Here is a 7,500-nt window from a genome sequence, read left to right on the forward strand (position 1 = left end):
AGCACAGAGCTATATGGGATACCTACACAGTGTCAGGCAGCACAGAGCTATATGGGATACCTACACAGTGTCAGGCAGCACAGGGCTATATGGGATACCTACACAGTGTCAGGCAGCACAGAGCTATACGGGATACCTACACTGTGTCAGGCAGCACAGAGCTATATGGGATACCTACACAGTGTCAGGCATCACAGAGCTATATGGGATACCTGCACAGTGTCAGGCAGCACAGAGCTATATGGGATACCTACACAGTGTCAGGCAGCACAGAGCTATATGGGATACCTACACAGTGTCAGGCAGCACAGGGCTATACGGGATACCTGCACAGTGTCAGGCAGCACAGAGCTATATGGGATACCTACACAGTGTCAGGCAGCACAGGGCTATATGGGATACCTGCACAGTGTCAGGCAGCACAGGGCTATATGGGATACCTGCACAGTGTCAGGCAGCACAGGGCTATATGGGATACCTACACAGTGTCAGGCAGCACAGAGCTATATGGGATACCTACACAGTGTCAGGCAGCACAGAGCTATATGGGATACCTACACAGTGTCAGGCAGCACAGAGCTATATGGGATACCTACACAGTGTCAGGCAGCACAGGGCTATATGGGATACCTACACAGTGTCAGGCAGCACAGGGCTATATGGGATACCTACACAGTGTCAGGCAGCACAGAGCTATATGGGATACCTACACAGTGTCAGGCAGCACAGAGCTATACGGGATACCTACACAGTGTCAGGCAGCACCGAGCTATATGGGATACCTACACAGTGTCAGGCAGCACAGAGCTATATGGGATACCTACACAGTGTCAGGCAGCACAGAGCTATATGGGATACCTACACAGTGTCAGGCAGCACAGCCAGCCATGCTCTACCCACCGAGCCCATCCTTACATTAAGCTGCACACGCCTCATGAGCCACGACGTTTTATAAGGAGAACAGTAACCAACGTGAAGGACTCCCCAAGCCACCTGCTCTGAGATATATTAGCCTCTTAGATGACATCACCAGTGCAGCCATCTTGACTTTTGCAGCTTAATAATACAATGATTTAGCATCAGATGATTACAGATTTAACCATTCAACTCTGGCATTAGCGCTTCTCTAACTGTCGTTAATATACTGTCTCCCTAATGTCTCCCTACTGTCTCCCTAATGTCTCCTTACTGTCTCCCTAATGTCTCCATACTGTCTCCATACTGTCTCCCTAATGTCTCCCTACTGTTTCCCTAATGTCTCCCTACTGTCTCCCTACTGTCTCCCTAATGTCTCCCTACTGTCTCTCTAATGTCTCCCTAATGTCTCCCTACTGTCTCCATACTGTCTCCCTACTGTCTCCATACTGTCTCCCTACTGTCTACCTACTGTCTCCCTACTGTCTCCATACTGTCTCCCTAATGTCTCCCTAATGTCTCCCTACTGTCTCCCTAATGTCTCCCTAACTGTCTCCCTACTGTCTCCCTAATGTCTCCCTACTGTCTCCCTACTGTTTCCCTAATGTCTCCCTAATGTCTCCCTACTGTCTCCCTAATGTCTCCCTACTGTCTCCCTCTGTCTCCCTAATGTCTCCCTACAGTCTCCTTAATGTCTCCCTACTGTCTCCATACTGTCTCCCTACTGTTTCCCTACGGTCTCCCTACTGTCTCCCAAATGTCTCCCTAATGTCTCCCTAATATCTCACTACTGTCTCCTTAATGTCTCCCTAATGTCTCCCTACTGTCTCCCTACTGTCTCCCTAATATCTCCCTACTGTCTCCCTAATGTCTCCCTAATATCGCCCTAATATCTCCCTACTGACTCCCTACTGTCTCCCTAATGTCTCCCTACTGTCTCCCTAATGTCTCCCTACTGTCTCCCTACTGTCTCCCTAATGTCTCCCTACTCTCTCCATAATGTCTCCCTACTGTCTCCCTACTGTCTCCATACTGTCTCCCTAATGTCTCCCTAATGTCTCCCTACTGTCTCCCTACTGTCTCCCTACTGTCTCCTTAATGTCTCCCTAATGTCTCCATACTGTCTCCCTACTGTCTCCTTAATGTCTCCCTACTGTCTCCCTACTGTCTCCCTACTGTCTCCTTAATGTCTCCCTAATGGCTCCATACTGTCTCCCTACTGTCTCCTTAATGTCTCCCTACTGTCTCCATACTGTCTCCCTACTGGCTCCTTAATGTCTCCATACTGTCTCCATACTGTCTAACATTTGACGTATTCCTAACCAATTGTGTTTTTTTTGTTGGTTTCTTTGCGTTGTTTGTAAGTTATTTTTTTGTAACTTATTTTGTACGTAATGTTGCTGCTACCGTCTCTTATGACCTAAAATAACTTCTGGACCTCAGGACAGCGATTACTCACCAAGGACTGGCAGAATCTCCGACGAGCCCGACGTGAACGAAATACTGCTTTCCCGGGAACAGGCCCAGATCCCTGTGATTTGCATGGAGAGAAGGCAGAGAGAAAGAGGACCGAGGGCAGGCTGCCTTCTGAAAATCCGTAGGTGATCGAATAAAGCCCCACTTCCTTCCATTCTGCTAGCAAACTGGCAATTTTTGGGAAATAAAATCGATGACCTACGAGGAAGATTAAACTACCAACGGGACAGTCAAAACTGTAATATCTTGTGCTGGCTGAACGACGACACTATCAACATAAAGCTGGCTGGTTAAATGCTGTATAGACAGGACAGAGCAGTGGCGTCTGGTAAGACAAGGGGCGGAGGACTATGTATTTTTGTAAATAACAGCTGGTGCACGATATCTAAGCAAGTCTCGAGCTATTGCTCGCCTGGGGAAGAGTGTCTCATGATAAGCTGTAGACCATTCTATCTACCTAGAGAGTTTTCATCTGTATTTTTCGTAGCTGTCTACATACCACCACAGACCGATGCTGGCACTAAGACAGCACTCAATGAGCTGTATTCCGCCATAAGCAAACAGGAAACAACATCAGTCATTGGCTTCTTCAATAAGTGCATCGATGACGTCGTCCCCACAGTGACCGTACGTACATACCCCAACCAGAAGCCATGGATTACAGGCAACCTCGCACTGAGCTAAAGGCTAGAGCTGCCGCTTTCAAGGAGCAGGACATTAACCCGGAAGCTTATAAGAAACTCCGCTATGACCTCCAATGAACCATCAAACAGGCAAAGCATCAATACAGGACTAAGATCGAATTGTATTACACCGGCTCTGACACTCGTCGGATATGGCAGGGCTTGCAAACCATTACAGATGACAAAGGGAAGCACAGCCGAGAGCTTTCCAGTGACACGAGTCTACCAGACGAGCTAAACTACTTCTATGCTCGCTTCGAGGCAAATTACACTGAAACATGCATGAGAGCACCAGCTGTTCCAGAAGACTGTGTGATCACGCTCTCCACAGCCGATGTGAGTAAGACCTTCAAAAAGGTCAACATTCACAAGGCCGCAGGGCCAGACAGATTACCAGGACGTGTACTCCGAGCATGCGCTGACTAACTGGCAAGTGTCTTCACTGACATTTTCAACCTGTCCTTAACTGAGTCTGTAATACCAACGTTTTTCAAGCAGACCACCATAGTGTCTGTGCCCAAGAACACAAAGGTAATCTGCCTAAATGACTACATACCCGTAGCACTCACGTCCGTAGCCATGAAGTGCTTTGAAAGACTGATCATGGCTCACATCAACACCATTATCCCAGAAACACTAGACCCACTCCATTTTGCATACCACCTAAACAGATCCACAGATGATGCAATCTCTATTGCACGCCACACTGCCCTTTCTCACATAGACAAAAGGAACACCTATGTGAGAATGCTGTTCATTGACTACAGCTCAGCGTTCAACACTATAGTGCCCTCAAAGCTCATCAATAAACTAAGGACCCTGGGATTAAACACCTCCCTCTGCAACTGGATCCTGGACTTCCTGACGGGCCGCCCCCAGGTGGTAAGGGTAGGCAGCAACACATCAGCCACGCTGATCCTCAACACGGGGGACCCTCAGGGGTGCGTGCACAGTCCCCTCCTATTTTCCCTGTTTACCCATGACTGCACAGCCAGGCATGACTCCAACACCATCATCAAGTTTGCCGATGACACAACAGTGGTAGGTCTGATCACCGACAACAACGAGACAGCCTATAGGGAGGAGGTCAGAGACCTGGCCGTGTGGTGACAGGACAACAACCTCTCCCTCAACGTGATCAAGACAAAGGAGATGATTGTGGACTACAGGAAATGGAGGACCGAGAACACCCCCATTCTCATCGACAGGGCTGTAGTGGAGCAGGTTGATAGTTTCAAGTTCCTTGGTATCCACATCACCAACAAACTAACATGGTCCAAGCAAACCAAGACAGTCGTGAAGAGGGCACGACAAAACCTATTCCCCCTCAGGAGACTGAAAAGATTTGGCATGGGTCCTCAGATCCTCAAAAGGTACTACAGCTGCACCATCAAGAGCATGACTGGTTAAATCACTGCCTGGTATGACAACTGCTCGACCTCCGACCGCAAGGCACTACAGAGGGTAGTGCGTATGGCCCAGTACTTCACCGGGCCCAAGCTTCCTGACATCCAGGACCTCTATACCAGGCGGTGTCAGAGGAAGGCCCTAAAAATTGTCAAAGACTCCAGCCACCCTAGTCATAGACTGTTCTCTCTAGTACTACATGGCAAGTGGTAACGGAGCACCAAGTCTAGGTCCAAGAGGCTTCTAAACAGCTTTCACCCCCAAGCCATAAGACTCCTGAACATCTAATCAAATGGCTAACCCAACCCCCTTCCCTTACTCAAATATATGTATTTTTTAAACTGCATTGTTGGTTAGCGGCTCGTAAGTAAGCATTTCACTGTAAGGTTGTATTCGGTGCATATGACTGATAAGATTGGATTTGATTTGACACACATTTGTCCATGCATATATTAGGATTCATTAGAAATGGGAAGTACAAATCGTGTTGTGAATTAGTCACACGGATCCATTTCCTCTTCCTCTCCCCAAGCAGCAACCACACACATTCAAGTCTGCGGTGTTATAGTGTTCTTGTGTCTGTGTCTGTGTGTGTGTGTGTGTATTTTATGGTCTTGTGTCTTTCTGTAAGCAGGATAGTGAGTTTCTTATGGAAATGGTCTCCTCTCCTCTCCTCTCCTCTCCTCTCCTCTCTATAATGTAAGGGGATTTTCTAATCAAGTTTTTTCTCTCTTACCTTCCCTCTTTTTCCTTTAGTGGAAAAGCAGCTTTGTGGAATCCAGTCGCCCACACATTCTGTCAACCCTGTCTAACCCCGTCTAACCCCGTCCAACACATTCTGTCAACCCCGTCTAACCCCGTCTAACCCCGTCTAACCCCGTCTAACACCGTCCAACACATTCTGTCAACCCTGTCTAACCCCGTCTAACCCCGTCCAACACATTCTGTCAACCCTGTCTAACCCCGTCTTACCCCGTCTAACCCCGTCTAACCCCGTCCAACACATTCTGTCAACCCCGTCTAACCCCGTCTAACCCCATCCAACACATTCTGTCAACCCTGTCTAACCCCGTCTAACCCCGTCCAACACATTCTGTCAACCCCGTCTAACCCCGTCTAACCCCGTCTAACCCCGTCTAACCCCGTCCAACACACTCTGTCAACCCCGTCTAACCCTGTCTAACCCCGTCCAACACATTCTGTCAACCCCGTCTAACCCTGTCTAACCCCGTCTAACCCCGTCCAACACATCCTGTCAACCCCGTCTAACCCCGTCTAACCCCGTCCAACACATTCTGTCAACCCCGTCTAACCCTGTCTAACCCCGTCTAACCCCATCCAACACATTCTGTCAACCCTGTCTAACCCTGTCTAACCCCGTCTAACCCCGTCCAACACATTCTGTCAACCCCGTCTAACCCTGTCTAACTCCGTCTAACCCCGTCCAACACATTCTGTCAACCCCGTCTAACCCCGTCTAACCCCGCCCAACACATTCTGTCAACCCCGTCTAACCCTGTCTAACCCCGTCTAACCCCATCCAACACATTCTGTCAACCCTGTCTAACCCTGTCTAACCCCGTCCCACACATTCTGTCAAGACACTTGATTCCAATGAGATATTTTATTTTATTTTTGGTTCTAGCCTCCTGCTTTCATCTCTTTGTCTGCCCTCCCTCCCTCCCTCCCTCCCTAACCCTGTCTAACCCCGTCTAACCCTGTCTAACCCTGTCTCCATCTGTTCAACCCCGTCTAACGTTGTCTAACCCTGTCTCCATCTGTCCAACCATGTCTCAATCTGTCTAACCCTGTCTAACCCTGTCTCTATCTGTCTAACCCTGTCTAACCATGTCTAAATCTGTCTAACCCTGTATAACCCTGTCTAAACCCGTCTAACCCCGTCTAACCCCGCCTAACCCTGTCTAACTCTGTCTAACCCTGTCTAACCCTGTCTCCATCTGTTCAACCCTGTCTAACACTGTCCGACCCTGTCTAAATCTGTCCAACCCTGTCTAACCCTGTCTAACCCGGTCTAACCCCGTCTAACCCCGTCTAACCCTGTCTCCACCTGTCTAACACTGTCTAACCCTGTCTAACCCTGTCTCCATCTGTCTAACCCTGTCTAACCATGTCTCCATCTGTCTAACCCTGTCTAACCCGGTCTAACCCGGTCTAACTCTGTCTAACCCTGCCTAACCCTGTCTAACCCTGTCTAACCCTGTCCAACCCTGTCTCCATCTGTCTAACCCTGTCTAACCCTGTCTAACCCTGTCTCCATCTGTCTAACCCTGTCTAACCCGGTCTAACCCGGTCTAACTCTGTCTAACCCTGCCTAAACCTGTCTAACCCTGTCTAACTCTGTCTAACCCTGTCTAACCCTGTCTAACCCTGTCTCCATCTGTCTAACCCTGTCTAACCCTGTCTAACCCTGTCTCCATCTGTCTAACCCTGTCTAATCCCGTCTAACCCTGTCTAACCCTGTCTAACCCTGTCTAAATCTGTCTAACCCTGTCTCCATCTATCTAACACCGTCTAACCCTGTCTAACCCCATCTAACCCTGTCTAAACCTGTCTCCATCTGTCTAACACTGTCTAACCCTGTCTAACCCTGTCTAACCCTGTCTAACTCTGTCTAACCCTGTCTAACCCTGTCTAACTCTGTCCAACCCTGTCTAACCCTGTCTAACTCTGTCTAACCCTGTCTAACTCTGTCTAACCCGGTCTAACCCTGTCTAACCCTGTCTAACTCTGTCTAACCCTGTCTAACCCTGTCTCCATCTATCTAACCCTGTCTAACCCTGTCTCCATCTGTCCAACCCTGTCTTACCCTGTCTAACCCTGTCTAACCCTGTCTCCATCTGTCTAACCCTGTCTATCCCTGTCTAACCCCGTCTAACCCCGTCTAACCCTGTCTCCATCTGTCTAACCCCGTCTAACCCTGTCTAACTCTGTCTAACCCTGTCTTACCCTGTCTAACCCTGTCTTACCCTGTCTAACCCTGTCTAACTCTGTCTAACCT

This window comes from Oncorhynchus mykiss, chromosome 16 (genome assembly GCF_013265735.2).
Source record: "Oncorhynchus mykiss isolate Arlee chromosome 16, USDA_OmykA_1.1, whole genome shotgun sequence".
Lineage (NCBI taxonomy): Eukaryota > Metazoa > Chordata > Actinopteri > Salmoniformes > Salmonidae > Oncorhynchus > Oncorhynchus mykiss.